The sequence below is a fragment of the Lissotriton helveticus genome, chromosome 8 (genome assembly GCF_964261635.1).
Source record: "Lissotriton helveticus chromosome 8, aLisHel1.1, whole genome shotgun sequence".
Lineage (NCBI taxonomy): Eukaryota > Metazoa > Chordata > Amphibia > Caudata > Salamandridae > Lissotriton > Lissotriton helveticus.
The window spans coordinates 915630557-915650064 of NC_136069.1; the positions used below are offsets into that span (position 1 = coordinate 915630557).

General features: G+C 44.7%; 2 protein-coding genes across 4 annotated transcripts in view; one reads left to right on the forward strand and one right to left on the reverse strand.

Moving 5' to 3' along the window:
- The window catches only part of CMSS1 (cms1 ribosomal small subunit homolog), a 1475838-nt gene that overhangs the window by 855840 nt on the left and 600490 nt on the right, over positions 1-19508 (reverse strand). The window lies entirely within an intron of this gene.
- Positions 1-19508, forward strand: part of FILIP1L (filamin A interacting protein 1 like) — a 795845-nt gene that overhangs the window by 236044 nt on the left and 540293 nt on the right. The gene's annotated exons all lie outside the window — the stretch shown is intronic.

Genomic DNA, 19508 nt, shown 5'->3' on the forward strand with positions numbered 1-19508 from the left:
TTAATAGTATGTACGGTGATAGTTTATCACTACCCAAAGATATTTTAACCAACAAAGTTAAAATTGTCAAACTCCAATGCCAACGATTTAAAAAAATATGATTATTGGATTTACATAACCGTACACTTGCCACCCTGTACATCCATTAACAGGGAAGCGATTACATACATATATTCTTCTGTATTTAAGAAAGGAATTTAAAGGAAAATATGATAAGACATGTTATGCAGGAGTCATGAAGTTGCATAAGCAAATTTGCACTGCATGGTTCAACATTCCGAAATGGTATTCATATTTTGCTCTATTCAAGGAAAGAGTGTTATTGGTGTTTGAAGGAAGCACAACCTCAAAATACAAACAAATCAGCTGCACATAGCGCCTACGGAAAAACCCTGCCATCATGTATTGTAAACGACAGAAAAGTTCAAATACGCAGGCAGGATAAATAAAAAATATACAATTTATCGGAAATCGCGATAGTGCTAATTTCATTATTTAAAGAAAACGATCCCACTTTTAAAAAATATGCAACCAACTCACACATAATATAACTTTTGGTAGCGATGTGTGGACGAATTTAAGCCCCCATGACCTTGGCTTGTGATGACGCCACTGGGTATAGCACGGAACAGACATCATGACATTAGCATGCTCACTGAAGTTGTCAAAAATGGCTGAACTAGCAACTGTTGTGGGTGACTGCACACCAAGTTTGTGTTCGCAGAAAACGTGCCAAAAACGTTACGTGATGCTAAACATAACACTGCTTTCAAGCACCGGTCCCTATGGGAATATTTCAAATTGTCATAAGATTGATGAACTCTTTTCAGCGTTAAAAGATCAATTGAAAAACATACACAAGACAAGAAAAATAGGCAAGTGAAAAACTATCACAAATGATCTAAAGAACGACTACAACAAATAAGCAAAAGAGGTAAAAATCTCCATGGTGCAAAGCATAATAAAGTTTAAATCATTAATTACCAGCAAAGTGCTGTACAGACCAGAAAAGTAAAAAAAAAACCACTGAAACATTCAACACTAGCGGGAGCACGCCTAGCAGTGCAAGACTATGTAATGCTGTAATCTTAAACACTTTGGGCCACATTCACAAAATTTTAACAGTATTTTGTAGTATGAAAAGTAGTGCTACAGTAGTACCTCTTATGTACTACAAAGTAAAAAAACACAAATGCACAAGTGTAGATCTCAAGCTCTCCGGTCTTTTCTATTAGGACATCCTCACACATGTAAGTTTACCACTTAGTAGCAAATGTGGGACGGACCGGTGGGAGTGGCTGGAAAAAGGGGCATCATTATTACTACTAAATGGGAGAGGTTCAAGTAGGACATGCATTCACCCCCAAAAGAGTAAGCCTATTGCTATTGACAAACGGCACTTCTAAGGTTACTACAGCCCAAAAGGTTCCACAGCTGTAGTAAATATATGCCAGCTCAGAGCTGGAGTAAATCCAGCACCGCACACAGCTAATCACTGGCACTGCAACTCCCTCTCATATTAAATAATGTAGGTAGGTGCTTAAAATAAATCCTCGTAGGGAATAATGGTAAATTAAATAACATTAGTCAAGCTAGTTAAAAATATATACTTACATTTAATTTAAAGTAAAAAATATACATTTTCATTTAAAAATGTTTTTTACTTTTGAATTTAAAAATGAATGGAACATTATTTTTAATTACAAAATAATGAAATTACTTTTAGCGCAATAAATCAATTCGAATAATTATCCATAAATAATAAAAAAATATTTTATTCACTAAAGATGGAAATTATTTTTCAATGTAAACTTCAGAATTTGTTTACTTTATATCAATTAAATATTTAATTTAAAAATGCAGTTAACGCTGCAGCATTTAATTTATTTTTTCTACAATTAAATTAATCACATAACATGTATGTACATTACTGTTTAAAAATGTGATTGATACATAAGAAATACCTATTTTTGGAGTCACAAACAGAGAATCAGTGTTTGGCACCATAACACATCTGGCCCTATGTTACTTATTCATTTACCCCACCACCAGAGTTTTTTGTACATTGAGGCCCATACTCAGTGTTGTAGGACACAATTACTGGTTCAGTAAGAAAGGATGCTATAGAGAGGAATTGCATCCATTGGAAGAATGATAACCTGGATCTGTGTGTTTCAGGCAAACTGAAACAGAAGCTTCACATATCATTTTGATGCAAAGGTTCATTTCTGATATGTGGGACTGGAACAATGATTCGAAGGGCTGGGGATTCTCGGAGTGGGAAAAGAGGGTGGGAATTGGTGTACTGCTCTGTCTGATAATAAAAAAAAACAAGAAAAAGGTTACAAGCTAAATAATACTGAAGAAAGTATAGCCGTGCTTTTTAAAATTGCAAATTAGTGCTAAGTTGTCAAGCAGAACAATCACATTTTTGCTCCATACATGTGTAAAATACTACACTCCTGCAGAAAGTGCCAGCAACATTAGGAATATCAGCCACTTTAGCCAGAAAGTGGGTTTCTCAAGGCAATTCCACTTCCTTGCAAAATCACTCCTAGTCCACCAGAATTAACACTGTAACTGGTCACTTCAATCAATCAATCAATCAGCAAATTTGTAGAGCGCGCTACTCACCCGCTAGGGTCTCAAGGCGCTTGGAGGGGGGGGGGGGGGATTCGCTACTGCTCGAACAGCCAGGTCTTGAGTTGCTTTCTGAAGGAGAGATGGTCCTGGGTCATCTGAAGGTGGGTGGGGAGGGAGTTCCATGTCTTGGCCGCCAGGTAGGAGAAGGATCTTCCTCCGGCAGTGGATTTGCGGATTCGTGGGACGGAGGCGAGGGCGAGGGCGAGGCTGGCGGATCGGAGCTGGCGGGTGGGTGTGTAGAATGTGAGGCGGCTGTTGAGGTATTTCGGGCCCATGTCGTGGAGAGCCTTGTGTGCGTGGGTGAGGAGTCTGAACGTGATCCTCTTGGTGACGGGGAGCCAGTGCAGGTCTTTCAGATGGGCAGAGATGTGGCTGTGGCGAGGGATGTCCAGGATGAGTCGTGCAGAAGCGTTCTGTATGCGCTGGAGTCTTTCTGGAGTTTGGGTGTGGTTCCGGCGTAGAGGGTGTTCCCGTAGTCCAGGCGGCTGGTGACGAGGGCCTGGGTGACCGTCTTCCTGGTTTCGGTGGGGATCCACCGGAAGATCTTTCGGAGCATGCGCAGGGTGTTGAAGCAGGAAGACGAGACAGCGTTGACTTGCTTGGTCATCGTGAGGGAGGAGTCCAGGATGAAGCCCAGGTTGCGTGCTTGGTCCGTTGGCTTGGGTGCAGTGCCCAGTGCAGGGGGCCACCAGGAGTCGTCCCAGGCGGAAGGGGATGGTCCGAGGATGAGGACTTCGTCTTGTCTGAGTTCAGTTTCAGACGGCTGATCTTCATCCATTCCGCGACGTCTTTCATTCCTTCCTGGAGGCTGGCTTTGGCGGTGGCGGGGTCGTTGGTGAGGGAGAGGATCAGCTGGGTGGCGTGGGAGATGATGTTAAGGTTGTGTTGGCGTGCGATGGCAGCAAGAGGGCTCATGTAGACGTTGAAGAGGGTGGGGCTGAGTGAGGATCCTTGCGGGACGCCGCAGATGACTTCGGTGGCAGCGGATCGGAACGGGGAGGCGGACTCTCTGGGTTCTTCCGGCGAGGAACGAGATGATCCACTCGAGGGCCGCTCCTTGGATTCCGGTGTTGCTGAGGCGCTGGCTCAGGGTGCGGTGGCATACGGTGTCGAAGGCTGCTGAGAGGTCTAGGAGGATGAGGGCAGCAGTTTCCCCGTTGTCGAGCAGGGATCTGATGTTGTCGGTAGCTGCGATGAGAGCGGTCTCGGTGCTGTGGTTTGATCAGAAACCGGACTGTGATGGGTCAAGGGATCCGTTGGTCTCGAGGAAGGCGGAGAGTTGTCTGTTGACGGTCTTCTCGATGACTTTGGCAGGAAAGGGGAGGAGCGAGATGGGGCGGAAGTTCTTGAGGTCCGTGTGGTCCGCGCTGGGTTTCTTCAGGAGGGCGCTCAGCTCGGCATGTTTCCAACTCTCCGGGAAGGTGGCGGATGCGAAGGAGCTGTTGATGATGTTCCGGAGCTGGGGTGCGATGATGGAGTCAGCTTTGTTGAAGATGTGGTGTGGGCAGGGGTCCGTTGGGGAGCCGGAGTGGATGGTGTTCATCAGGCGGGTGGTGTCTTCGGTGCTGACAGGGGTCCAGGTGCAGAGGGTGGTGGTGGGGGGCGTTGGTTCGGTGGTTGGGTGCGTTGTCTGTGCGCCGAAGCTGTTGTGTATGTCGGCGATCTTGCGGTGGAAGAACGAGGCGAGTGAGTCGCAGAGGTCTTGCAAGGGTGTGATATCGTTGTTGCAGGCGCTGGGGTTGGAGAGCTCTTTAACGATGCTGAAGAGTTTAAGTTTATTTGATTTAGTTCTCAACTGAGAACAACAACATTTTTACATATAACATTTACATGTAAATGGTAAAATTGTCATTCGAATACATTCTAATGCAAAGTTAAAAATTAGATAAAAAAATTTGAACATATTAATACACACAAATTCATTAGGCCGTTCCTTACAAAGAAGAATCAGGTTCTGAACAGAATTAATTTTGCATTTTGTTCTTATTGGTTTTAAAAATCTTTTTCTAGCCTCTATGACAATCACGTTTGGACAAGCGAATAACAAATGTTCTGAATCTTGCACTCCGCCTTTACATAGATCACAAAGACTAGACACCTTTTCCTTTGGATACCACTTATATGTAAATGATTTCAAAGGCAGTATCCCTAGTGGGAGCACTAAAATACTTCGCCTGAACTGGTCACTTTAATCAAACATCCAAAATCACAATGACTACATTATTTGATAAACAGCGCTAACACCATGACTTTTGAATGAAATTATTATTGCAAAATAACTGGTTTGTGTCTTGTGTGGCAACTGCAGTAAACTATTGTACCCACCTTGTATTGCCCAACTATAGACCCACCTAATATATTTATTGGGTATTTTTGTTCTGTGGCAATGTTTTTGTAATGTTTAATTATGTTCATAAAACCATGTAAGTCTTGGAAAAATATTAGCAAATAGAAATTGTGTCAGCTAAACCATGCCTTCTCGGGGTTTATGCACATAACATTATCTATGTGCTGCAACGCTTTGGTGTCTGTACTCCACTTTTTAAAAGTGCAGTATGCAGATTGCAGCCTATGCAGCTTCTGGCAATTCTCCATGCTCAGGTATGGTGTGTGAGGGGGCTCAAAAGACTACATCCAGAAGCAAAGCCAACACGTGTTTTGAGTGGAACCCCCCCCTTCCTCAAGGCTTTTTGGACAACAATTACACGACGCCAAAAACCTCCTGTGATTCTGGGCAAATCACTTAATCTCCCCGTGCCTTAAAATGAAAGTGTGTGTCCTCATGTAAAAACGTAACTTGTGCTATGTAAAGCGCTCTGATACCTGATTCGGTTCGGGTCTAGTTCGCGCTATATAAAACTCTACCAAAAAAAAATGCCGCTAGTCTTCACAATAGTGTTTCATGGTTCAGCCTATGCATATTCTTCTCTGTTACCCCAACACTGGATCAACAACGAAAAAACATGACGTCACGATGGGGTTACCAACATCCCATGCAAGCTAATCATCTAATTCCAATGCCGAAAGCTTTATGCTCTAGCAGGCCTTCAAAGAAAAGAAGAAGAAACCAGAAAGGGCTCAGAATGACCGAGAGGATCCGTTTCTCCATCTCTGCCATTGTACAGAGCAGTTGGAAATAAGACATTCTCTTTCAAAATGTGATCACCAGAATAACTCATGCCTCCTAATGCTGGACTTCCCAGATCACTGACAGGGAAAGGAGAGGCTTCTCTGCTGCCGCTTTTGTCAGAGGAAAGGACAGGGAGTTTTCCTGCCTGCTTATATGGGTTTTTATCACCAAGTTGTGTATCATTAACACCACAACCTGACCATACAGGCTAGAGAAATTCTACCAAGCCCTAAGGACTAATGACAATTACTTTCAAGACCAAAAACCACAGAGCTCTTCTAAAATCTTCCCCTATCTAATAATGGTTGAATACAGCCATTGTCAAGATAAATAGAAGAGAAACAGCTCAGGTCAGCTGTTTAACACCAAGCAATCATTGCAGATTGTTTCAGATGACTTCTAAGAGCGTCTAAGAGTCAGAATTGGATTTTCCACCATCAGAGGGTATGTTTAGCCCAGAGCACCATGAAGATTGTAGCGGTCTACAGGAACACACAACAGAATAAGACAAATCATAAAATTCATGACCTCAGCTGCAGGCAAAAGGAAACAAGTGTAGTCACACAAGACAGCTTACCTGGATTTCCGCCGCAACCACACTGTGGGGGGAGGAGGTGGGATATATGCTTCAACAGGACTCCCTCAAGTGCAACGGTGTCTGCCCCTGGGAATTTGTGGAAAAAACACAACTTGCACCCATGTACATGCGGAAATCAGCGTCTGCAGACTCCTGCACCCTGGCTCGGTTTCCATCTGAGACTCAGACTGGGCCTGTACCATCAAGCTGTCCATGTTTGATGGATAGTGATTCCCTTGCTGTGGTGGCCTGCCGAGGGGTCAACAACTTCATAAATATCTGCTGGGCTGATCTCAAATGAAAGGGCAGGGCATGGAATTGGCTTTGCTAAATGATGGCCGCCTAACACATTCGTTTCTGGCCCACCTGACTGTTAGCTTTTAGTATTTATTTTTTGTAATAATTACTTTTTTTGCTTTTTGTGTTCAAATAAAAGCAATACAGATAAATCAGAGGAATCCAATATGCAACACAACACATCTATTTGGCATACAAGCATTGTCAGAGTAATAATGCCCAAGGAACTCAACCTGGCTTCAACAATCAGTATGGTGCCCATACCATAGCATGCTTCGCTGCAGAACCCCTCCATTTGTACACCATTTTTTCCGCTGCGGTGCAGTAGGTCATTCAATGGGACCAGTCCACCAATGGGAGTGAGGGGCGGGGTAGATTTAGGAGGAAGTACCTCCGTCAACAACGGGCTGTCTCTCTTTTGGCAAATAGGTACCCAAAGCCTGCCAGTAACCTCTGCCCGCCCCTCCATTATTCCCAGTAGTGCCACCTTAAAGTTTAAGTATTTATTTATTCAATTTATTTATGGAGTTTTAAAAAGGGATTTGTATCATTTATTGAAAAGGTCAAACTGCCGAGGATTCTAGATATTTTTCACTCTGAAGGAGGGGTTAAGAGTCCCACTGCCATGGGTGGGCACCAATCCAATATTTTTCAATTGCTTCTCCCTTTTGTGAGTAATCCAGGCAAAATTAACTCACCTTTTTTCTTACGTATTACGTTTCAGTTGCATTAATAAATTTAACTAATCACAAAAAGCTAATTAACCGGTTACATTAAATATTTTAAAGCATAACCCCAGCCGAGTTTTTGAAGTATTGAATTATGTCGTTTTTAGGCAAGTAGTTTGGGGGTAGTACCATGCCAGAGAACAAATTGTCTAAGGCGTTCATCACTTTGCTTTCAATCTGAACACTTTAGTAAATCCTCAGAGCAGTGTTACTACCATGAAGTATTTCACCACAAGCGGAAAGAGGCCTGGAAGGCTGGCAGTTGTATATTTTTCCAGACACTGGTAAAATGGTTTTACAGTTCACACGCGTGTAACTATGTCAGGGTGATGTGGGCACCCATTGTTTGAAAGTATGAGCTCACTCTCTCACGCGTCATCTATCCCTTTCACCAAGTTACAAAAGGTGGCATAGCTTCTGAAAATCATATTAGCCGTCCTGCTTGAATCACCAATGCCAACAGTTAATGATGTGACGGGTTACGTGTTTACCCCTCTGCAACATGAAACTAGGCCACCCAGACGTCAATTAACAATAACACAAAAAGTGTAGTTTTCTGTATTACTTTTCTTTCCTGATTGAAGTAAGCATTTAGGTTAAAGCGGTCTGTGACATTCCATAGGTTTGCAGACACTTTTCAAACATATTTTTCACGTTAATATTCTACAGGGATACAGTACTGTGTTCGTTATACTTAAGTGAACAAAATGAAAACCAAATCAAAAATTATGGAAAGAAAGTGGATGCAGTATTGGAGTCAGCTATGGTATACGGGTATATGTTAAGCGACTCAATGTGGCAACCTCTTAAAAAATAATACAATATTTGCTTATAAAACATTCATTGTTCTTTCCTCAAGAAGAAAATCACCACATGGCGACGGTGTTTAATATTCCTACCTCCAGAAGCTGGGCCACAGACCTCCCTCAAAAAACAGGCATTAGGTCAAAAAGTGGTAGCAAACATACACCAGTCCTTAACAGTCCCATTCTAGTTCTGTCTGCCTACATTTGCCAGAGGCTACTTTGTTAAAGTGCAAGGAAAGAATAAGATTAAAAACTCTTTAGGAACATTAAAGGGGAATAGGAGGCAATTTCTTAATCTTTCACACAGCAATGGGGAAGCCCCAGAGAGTCAGTGGGACCACGGCTATCCTCATTTCAACAAATAACCTTCTAAAATCTGCATGACCCTACTCACCACAATAGGTCAGCTCAGGAGGCCCATAGAATGGGACATTGCCAGGTCCTAAAACATGTATCCTTAGCAGCCACAACTGACAAACTATTCCACTAGATCAAAAAACCATGAGTGTGTGACTCCATACTCTGACCTGAGACCACGGTCAACATACTCGATATTAGAGCACTCAAAACCCTAACATGAATGTAAATGAAAAATCTCCACACTGTTACTAAAACGACCAGAATGAAGAAAGAAAATTACTCAAACGCTAAACTCATTGCACAACAAAATGCATCAACTCTGACCCTCCTAATTCTAAAATAGAAAAGAAACAAATACAAAAAGCATATTTTTGATATCTTTTTTTAGTACACTCATTGATTGAACTTGCTAGAAATCATCTTAAAAGCTCTGTAAAAAAGTCAGTCGCTAAACTGCTACACCCCCAAACAAGAAACAATCCTTAGAATGCAAATGTAAAATGTGAGGAATTTTTCACTTTCTTCGAAGAAAAGATTAAAAATATAGAGCTCTTCTTCATTAACTCCTGCACAACCAGGCATCATACAAAAAACCAAAGATTCATTGTCCTCCCTTCAGAGCAATACTGAGTAGGGCTGTTAAAAAAAAAATCTATTAAAAATCACTTACATGCTGGCCGCCGCCTCTCTTCCGTACTCTCGTCCTCTTCATAGCTTCTGTTGGACCAGGAAGCACGAAGCACCCAGGCTTCCCTAAGCCAATCACAACACTGCAATGCAGCGTTGTGATTGGTTGAGCGCCATGGTTTGGCGCTCAGATGGGATATGAGAGCCTGGGCATGTTCTCCACCCAGGTTGTAATGCAGCCTGGGTGGAGGACGTGTAAAGTGTACGCACATAGGGGGTGTATAGAGTGAATTACACAAACAGGTGCGCGGTGTCACGGTTTTGCAGGTGATTGAGCAGGGACTTGCCTACAGAACGATTGTGTTCTTTGGCGTCCTTCTTGCCGGACACCAGTTAGAGTTTGTAAAATCTATAAACTCGTGAATGTTTTCCCGCATCTGAGGGAGCAGTCTCCACACACAACACGGGAGGGGCACGGATCTAGCAGACCTGCCTCATCCTTGGGGTACCATCATCTGAAGTACGGAGGAACCCAGATTGGCACTGAATGCGACGGTCCTGAAGAAGACCGGAGTGACCTTTAAGGCACACACAGAGCGGTCGAAACATGTTGACTCTGGCAGTGGTAGGAGGGAAGCTTTGAGGTTCCTAATTATCTCTTTGAGGCTTTTTCCCATCCTTTTGCATTTTTTTTATCCTGATAGGGGTATCAAGAAAAGTTTAATAAAGGTTGTGTTTTGGTTGGCACCCTTAATCAGTTTTAATCACTTTCCAAACTGCACCTTCTGTCGCACATTTCAGTTGTGGTCACTTGGTGTTTGCACGGCTTTCACCAATATTTGTGTTACGGGTCGTCTATGTTGAATTGTACGTCTTGTTCAGAGGAATTTATTATTTTTTCCCCCTCCCTAATGCTCCGCCCTGTGTGTGGCTACACCAGGGCGTATTGTAAGCAGGCCCGATGATGAAGCATGTCACATACCCCGGTATGTGAGTGAGGGCAGTTTTTCCAAACAGAGCGATTTGCCTTATTGGGGTCCTCTCTGTTTGTATATTTTGTATGTGTAATTCACTCTATACACCCCCTATGTGCGCACATTTGAGTTTCTTGGGGGTCTGGGGTGTTAGAGTATAAACTGACTTGACCCTCGCCCCTCTTTCATGTTAAATAACATGTAAAGTGCACATGAATGTTTGGCTGGTCCCAGAAGGCTGGCCAAACCTTCATGTGCACTTTGGAGGGTGCCACCACTCCTCCCCATACTGCCCAGCCAGGCCCATCCCCACAAAACTAAAATAAAATGATAACATTGCGTTATTATCATTTTATTTTTCCTTTTTGCCGGGCTGAAAAGTAGTGAGGCAACGCTCCTCCGCCTTATTGGAGGAGGCGCCCCTGCTCTAACTTCTTAGAACCCATCCAATCTAAGCTTCTCAAGGGATTGACTCTGTAGTCAGTAATTTCTGGACAAACATTATTAACATCGCTTTGTCATAGGGCCATATCCTTGACTGTTGAGAAATAGGCCACATTTCTCCCATACCAAAACAAAACCAGAAGTGGGGCCTGTGGATCAAAATATCTACTGCCCGATGTGCAACTTACTGTTCAAGGTGAAAGTACTTGTAAGTAGCATTGAAGTCCAGCTCATACTTTTCATAGAAGAGAATAATATACTGGATGAGCTTCAATCAGGCTTCAGGGCAGTTAGAAGCACAGAAACTGTCAGTGTAAAATAAGAGATGATGGGCTGCAAATGCTACAGCTTTATAGCCCACTGTAGCGGGCTATACCGGCTATTAAAGGCCCTCTCCAGCGTTAAAGGCCAAGGGAGAGGGACTTTAATAGCCGGTATAGCCCAGCTACAAAGGGCTATAAGGCTATTAGAACATTCTGCCACTAGAGGGCAGAATGTTCTAACAAATAAAACAAAGCCATCAGGGAGTGTGAGGGGATTGAATCGCCTCAGGCTCCATGAAGCCTTTGTTCACAGCCAGAGCTGTGAACAAAGACACATTGGAATGTCGGAGCTCGGGGCTTATACCAGCCATTATATGCCCAGAGCACTCCATTGTTTTCATTGGAGCTACCAACGTTCCAATGTTCTAATATATGTTATGTTACCCTCATTTGTAAAGCCCAAAATGACTCACTCCCAAGGGAGTATCCTGGTGCTTGGCACACTTAAGCAGAGAAAGCCAAATTAACAGTAGTGGCAGCTGTTGAAATTTTAAAGGGGTGGGGTCGCCACTTGTATGCTTTTAACATGCGGGAGCGTTTCACTTTAGTACTCAGTTTATATCACTATAGTGAGAGGCATTTATTAAAACGGATAATAAATGCCTCTCAATATAGTGCTATAAACTGATGTTAAAAATAGGAGATTCTTAACATTGTTCCGCTTTCTCTGGACATATAAAGAAATTGCACATTCCGCTTACACTCTGTCACCCTCATTTCTCAAACAAGTCATAAAACTGTTTTTGTGGAAGCCTAGTTGGGTTTGTCAAGCCCTGGTGCCATTAAAATAAACACGTAGAGTTAAGGGAATCACGAGAAGTCAATAGGTTAGACTACATCAAAAATGCAGATTTGCAATGTATACAACACACGCTGAGGGGTGGGGCAGCTTTTTCACTAAAATCAAAACACTTTCCATGTTTTTAAAACTTTATTTGAAAATAAAATGAATCAAGCGTGCCAAGGTTGAAGAATACAGAACTTGCAACTCAAGAACCTACCAGGCTAATCTAATTTCAACATTTTTGCAAAACATATTTGCATGTTCTTTCTGTCTGCTGCCATAATATCTCTTTCCCGCTCTGTTGATACTATACAATAATAATGAAGTCATCTGGGGTTGAGTTTACAGTCGGCACCGCCTGCCAGACTTCTGCAAAACTACTGTGTACAAACCTGTCTACCTTCTCACGATACCCCCTCCTAGGGATCTAACAAAAATAAACATTTCAAACAATGCCAAAAAAGATGGGCATGTTTAATTTGCCAAAAGCTTTCGTGCATGGTTTATAATGATCTCATGATCTTCTAAGGCTTCCAATGTTTGCGCTCACCTGTCCACAAAACAAAACGGAATTGTACCCTGGAACTGTCTGTTAAAACTGTGTGTCAACATGTCAGAAATCCAAAGACCCTATTCACAAATTGTTTTCTGCATCTAAAATCAGCTTTAGACGAAAATAATATATTTGCACCTAGAAATTCCCAATTTCCGTTCACATAATTTGGATTGGCAGAACGGTACATTAACAAAGGACATTTGTGAATGAAGAAATTAAGCGAGAATGTTGGACCTGCTTCCTCTCACATGGAGTGTGCGCGATTTCTTCCAAGGTAGAACATGAGAGCGGAGCCCTCACACACACAAAATTCAGCAAAGTTTAACTGGAAAGAAATTCTCCTTCTTACAAAAACCTTCCCTACAGAGAAAAAAAACAAGTTAAATTTTTAAAGCAGTTTTTTGCTACTTTTGCGTATCTGGAAACTTAAACCTCATGGAATTCTTCATGCATAAATGTTATGCGCATGAGAATTCCTGGGAAGCTACAACTGTACTAGTTTTTCAGGAGTATTTCTGGAATCCTTGGATAATTCACAAAAAGTTGGACATTTGCTCCAAACAAAAAAAATCCTACTAGACCTTTAAGATTTCCAACTTCTTCCATCTAGATTTCAACCTTTTTTGGCATTTACAAATCCTTTCCACACCCAGACGTAGGTCCTGCAGTTATTTATGCAAGGCATAGATTTCAAAGTGGAGAAATGTCATCCCCAGACATCTTCATAAAAACCTGGCTGATTTGGGAACTTTTCTCATACAAGATACACATTTAGATCTTCCTGAAAATGCTACATGAATGCTCACAAATGTGGCTGTTTACAAATCTTCTGCACGATCACCCACATAACCCCTACAACTCTCACCGTTTCCAAATTACTTACAAGTATAACTTACATCTGCCCACGAGTGCTATTGTGCGAGAAAATCTTGGTTCTATGAATCAAAGTTTTAAATTTAGAAGTGAGAATATTAGTTTCACATTCAGTGCTGACACCAACAAGCAAAATCACTTTTGTGACTTTGACCTGCACTATAATCAGCCAATGAAAAATACTCCGACAAAAGGGTACTCCATATCTTCATTAGCTTTAGTGGGTCAGTCAAAACAACTCCCAACCACCTTGATCTTTTTGAGTAATATGGTGCAAAATGGTTATTTTGAAAACATGTTTTATCAGAAGAAATTGGATGCAAGAGAAGAGATTTAAAACCCAGTTCTGTCAACACAGTCGATACATTTTGCTCAGGACGAGAAAGTAGGTGACAGGCTGTACCGGATTCATAAGATTTAACTCAAGTAGATACCTGTCCAATTATAGAATAAGATGCAGAAAAAAGCATGTTAAAGTAATATTAGTTTTTTCACACAGCCTTCCATAATGAAATCGGCACATGGGTGAAGCCAGAAAAAAAACATGATTTTTCAAGGCTGCCAAGCTAGACTATTTCCCCGCGCCCCCCTCCCAATCAGTTCGTAAAACCAATGGGCATCTACCCATTAAAGGCAAATGAGTGAATATTCCAAAATCACTCCTGTCGCATCGCCATGCCTGAACATGTACGGCTATGGCCGTAAGCGGATGGGGCGAAGCGGCGCGAGTGCGCGCCAGTCAGGGAAAGTAAAGTAGACAATAAAGAAGTATCCCCAACCGGCTCTCATCCGAGTCTGTATTTCAGGCCAAACAGGAAAACTGGCGACGAGGGTGGGATGCGAGGACACCCTCTCCGTCATACACAAGAGGTGAGCAATATCCACAAGCGTCCAGCCAGAGAGAGGCATAGTATCCGGTCGAGCGATCAAGTGCTGCCAATCAGCCCACTCGGCTACTGCACTTGATGAGGACACCCTGCGAGACAAGTCCCTGAGGCCTGAAAGAGTTGGGAGCTACAACGCTGGGGTAAGAACACCAGTCTTCCATGCTGTGAACTGGCATACAAACGTTACGTCTGGCTGCATTTTAAGTCAGGCGCACCTCTTAGGAAAACATTAGCACCAGTCCGGCGGCCATTTTAAGGTCAGGCACAGACAAGAAAAGCACCCTAAAGCCTGCCAAAAAGAGATTTGAGACTGTGCAAGCGCCGTGGAAAGCATCAGGAGGGACAGTGGAAATAGCGATACCTCACCATGTTCACCCGACCTGACTCAACGCAAAACGCAACACCACGACCAGCTTCAACCGTGCCGCCAGTGCCACACGGACCTCTACTAATGGGTGTATCGTTCCTGTATCCCCCTGAACCTCCAATACTGACTTCAGGGAAAAGCATGGGCCCCAAGTGGAAGAGCTGGATGGAAGATTTCGAGGATTTCATGAAAGGTTCAAGAGTAGATGACCCTGACCATCAACTTATAGCACTGAGAAACCTAGTGGACAAAGACACTGGACAAATAATCAAAGAATTGCCCCCAGAAAACGCAGCGTCATATGCAGATGTGAAGGACGCTCTGAACAGGAAATTTCTTCACAAACGCAACCTAGATTACGAACGCTACACCTTCAACCTAGCGTCCCAAGAATGCGAGGAGCCTGTTAGCGACTTCATTTTGCAACTAAAGCATCTGGCACACTACTGCGAGTTCGACAATTTCAATAATGAAGATGCGCTTCGCTTACTCATCATAGAAGGATGCCAGTCAGAGTCACTGCGACGTTGACTACTCAAAAAGCACTACTCGCTTGATGACATTGAAGAACTCACTCGCATAAATGATCAAGCTGAGAGCACGCTAAGAAAATGGAAGCAGGAAAAATAGAAGAGGGTGAACAAGCCCTCCGAGTTCAATCGTAGACCGAAATGAAGAGTCCGCCAGATCATCGGAGACCTGACAAACCCACAGGTTCATCTCGCAGTGAGGCCAGAACCAGTAAAAGCCAGAAACAACCGTCGCACTGCTACCATTGCGGCCTGGAAAATCCACACACCAGCACCTGCCCAGCCATAGGACAACGATGCCACAGATGCGGGAGAGACAATCACTTTGAAGTTATGTGCCAAACACGGCGTAAAGAAACAAAACAGGTCAGACGAAGCGCCGGGGCACGCCACCACGCGAGGGCGTTGCAGGGAAGAAGAGACCGTTCAACCAGCTCATCCAGGTCCATCACGCAGTCCCAAGCTTCATATCGATCTCACCGGTCGACATCAAGAGAATCGTCCGCACTCCCTCCCATATCACAAGACAGTGACGAGTATTTATGCATGGTGGCAGACCAAGACCGGTTGAAGAAATACCCCCGTCTAGACATTCGAATGGGAAATTATTCAGCCAAGTTTGTCCTGGAGACGGGAGTGTCACTAAACTACATCAGCACAAAGGAATATGAAAAGATGTGCCCGAAACCGAAGCTAGGACCGGCCGCAGTACGCGTCTACACATGGATGTCCAAAGAGCCACTGCCATGTCTAGGACGTTTTCCCAAAACACTTACCTACAAGGACAGGACCATTCAGGCCCAAATCCATGTCATAGAAGGCCCTGAAGCGGCTGACTGTCTACTCAGCCTACCCACAGTGGAACGGCTGAGGCTAGTAGAGATCTTATTTAAAGTGGACGACTCACCTGACATGATCAACAAATTCCCGAAACTGTTCTCAGGCTTAGGAAAACTACCCAACGTCAAAGTTAAACTCCACATCAATGAGCAAATAATGTCAGTGGCCCAGCACCTCAAGAAAGTACCCTTCCACCTCCAGCAAGCAGTCGATGATGAGCTTCAAGACCTGCTGAGAGCAGACATCATAGTGCGGTCTTCTGGACCCACTCCATGGCTGTCTCCAGTGGGAGTGGTGCCCAAACGAGGTCATGAAAACAAGTTGCACCTGTGCGTGGACATGCGTGCCCCGAACACGGCCATAGAACGGGAAAGACATCCTGGACCCCATATCAACGACATGATTACTCGCCTGAATGGAGCAACAGTATTTTCAAAGTTAGACCCCAACACAGGATTTCACCAGCTCGAACTCCAGGAGAAGTCAAGATAATACCACGTTCACCACCCATCAAGGACTTTTCAGATACAAACGCCTTAACTTTGGCATTTTGTCAGCTGCGGAAATTTTCCAAGAAGCCGTTTGGCGAGTGATCCACCACATTCCCAACTCATTCAATTACAGCAACGACATACTCGTATTTGGTACGACATGCGAAGACCATGACAAAGCCCTAGACTGCGTGTGCCATGCCCTTCTCAATGCCAACCTCACACTCAACAGAGACAAGTGTGTATTCCACAAGTCAACACTCAAGTTCTACGGACACATCTTCTCTAAAGTCTGCATGTGACCAGACCCTGACAAGGTTTCAGCACTCGCTGACACCCCACAAACTCGTGATGTCAGTGACATTCGGTCATTCCTAGGCATGGCCAGCTATTGTGCCAGATACCTTAAAGATTATGCCACCATCAAGCTCACAAGACAAGGCCAACCATTCCACTGGTCCAAGGCGTGTGATCATGCGTTCACCAAGATCAAAGGCGCTGTGAGCTCCACCGCACACTTGGCCTACTTCAATTCCAAACAGAAAACAGAAGTCACTGTTGACGCCAGCCCAGTGGGTCTTGGCACCATTCTTGCCCAGTACGATGATGACAGGGATCAGCGTTACATCATAGCCTATGCCAGCCGCAGCCTCACAGACACCGAGAAGGCGCACTCGCAACCAGAGAAAGAAAGTCTGGCTGTTGTGTGGGCATGCAAGCATTTTCATCTATTTGTCTACGGGAAGCATTTCATACTTATTACCGACCACCAAGCCTTGATCACCATCTACGGCAACCCTCGAGCAAAGATGCCTCCAAGGATCGAGAGATGGGGGATCCATTTGCAGGACTACACTTACACCATCATTCACAAACCAAGAAAGGCAGAAAACCCAGCGGACTACATCTCACGCCATCCTCAAATACCAGTGGCGTAATGATAATTGAGGGGGGCTCCCTGCCAGGTACGTGGAGGGGCCCCCTGCGGACTCTATTAGGAGCTCTCAGGCCGAAGTGCAGCGCTGAGGGGGCCGCCTTGAGCTTGAGGGCACCCCCGCACTGCGGGGGATGCGTAGGCCTGTGTTACACTCCTGTCAAATACTGACACAGACACGCACTTCGCTAGCCGAAGAATACCTTCATTTCGTCACTGACCAAGCACGCCCACCTGCTGTCCCACAGCAGATGCCACTGCTAAGCAAGCCACACTCCAAGACATCATGCAACGCATTCGAGCAGACTCATGGAGACATCTGGAGACCTCCCAAACTCCCACTGCTATCAACATGCATGAACTGTCATCCTTCAGACATGTCAAGGATGATCTCACAATCAGTGCGGATGGACTACTACTATAATAATAATAATAATATGGAAATTTATAAAGCGCCTGGTAACGCACACCGGCGTGTCCCCGCGCTGCAGTGAGTGAAGTCGCATGCCCCCAACTGAGCTCCAAGTGCCCCAATTTATTGAAGGAACAGATGTGTTTTGAGCTTTCCTCTGAACCTGAACTCTGAAAATTCCAAACGGAGCCCAAGCGGGAGTTTATTCCAACTCCTCGCTGCCAGGAGCCGGAAAGATCTGCCACCCATGCGGGCCTTTTTGATTTGTGGAATCACTAACAGGCCAGTACCGGTAGATCTGAGAGATCGACCAGGCCTGTAGGGTGTAATCAGGCTTTGCATGGGCCTAGGTCCCTTGCCTCCAATAATACGATGACACATACAAAAGGCCTTGAACACGATTCTTTTCCTGACCGGAAGCCAGTGAAGGTCCTCCAGGGCTGTCTTCGAGGCAGCTCTTCAGGGGAGCCTCAAGACCAGCCGTGCCGCAGAATTCTGCAGCACCTGCAAACGGTCTAGGCTCCTAACCGTAGCACCTAGGTACAGCAGATTGCGATAGTCCAAACGTGAGGTGACAAGTGCGTGCACCAGCGTCCGTCTGGCATCAGTTGGGAGCAGGTCCATAATTTTGTGTAGGCCATTTAGGACCCCAAAGCACGCCCCAACCACACGACTAATCTGTGGTGCAAATGTGAGGTCAGAATCAATCCAGACGCCCAGGTTCTTAGCCTGTTGACACGGCGTGGGGACCGGTCCTAAACAGGGCGGCCACAATGCAGATGACCACACAGACGGGCCCCCCCCCACCACGAGCACCTCTGTCTTGCTTCCATTTAACTTCAGGCAGTTGATAGTCATCCAGGAGGCAAGCTCCTGCATGCAGGCTCTGAAGTTAGGAGCCGCCAGATCAGGTGCCCGTGACAGCGAGATGACCAGCTGTGTGTCATCGGCGTATGACACAATTCGCATTCCGTAGCCCTCTACTATGCTTGCCACTGGGGAAACATAGAGATTAAACAGAGTCGGACTCAGGGCCGAACCCTGGGGCACACCCTGATCCAAATTGATCGCTTTAGAATAGTGATCACCCTGTCTAACCTGGAATCCGTGATTTGTCAAAAAGGATTGAATCCACTTCAACGCCGCGCCTGAGACACCGCCCTTATTTGGACACTGCAGCAAGGTGAAATGAGCTACAGTGTCAAAGGCGGCGCTCAGAGCAAGGAGGATGAGGGCCATAGTCTGTCCCTCATCCGCTCCCTGTATGATAGTCTCAACGGCCATAAGCAGTGCTGACTCTGTTGAGTGGAGTGATCTAAACCCAAACTGAGTAGGATGGAGCAGATTGGCATCCTCCACATAGGCCATGAGTTGAGCGTTAACGGCCTTCTCTGCCACTTTGGCCATGTAGGGCAGCAGCGAGATGGGGCGGAGATTATCCAATTTCTCCAAACTAACATTGGGTACCACCGCCTGCTTCCAGTCATCCGGCACCGTATGAGTCCTAAATGATACATCCAAAAGACGACTAATATAGAATTCAAGGATGTCGAGGCTTTCTACAAGTAATTTAGGCGAGGCGGGATCTCTCAGAGAACCTGATTTAATAGAGCTACAGATCTTACGTAGCATCTCAGGGGGAGGGGTGATAAAGTTATCCAGGCTATGGTAACCCCATCATCCCACTTGGTCTCCGCGAACACAGACCCCCTTTTTTTTGCTCCTGAAAAGGAGGAATATATTGCGGCCACTTTCTCTGTGAAGAAGCCAGCAATACGATTGCAAGATTCCTCTGAGCTTTCCGTGGGCATGGCAGATAGTTTAAATGAGGAGATTTCCTTATAGATCTTGAATAATTCCTTAGTGGAATTTTCTGCTTCCCCGATTCTCCCTGCATAATAGGTGGTCTTGGCTCTTCTAATTAG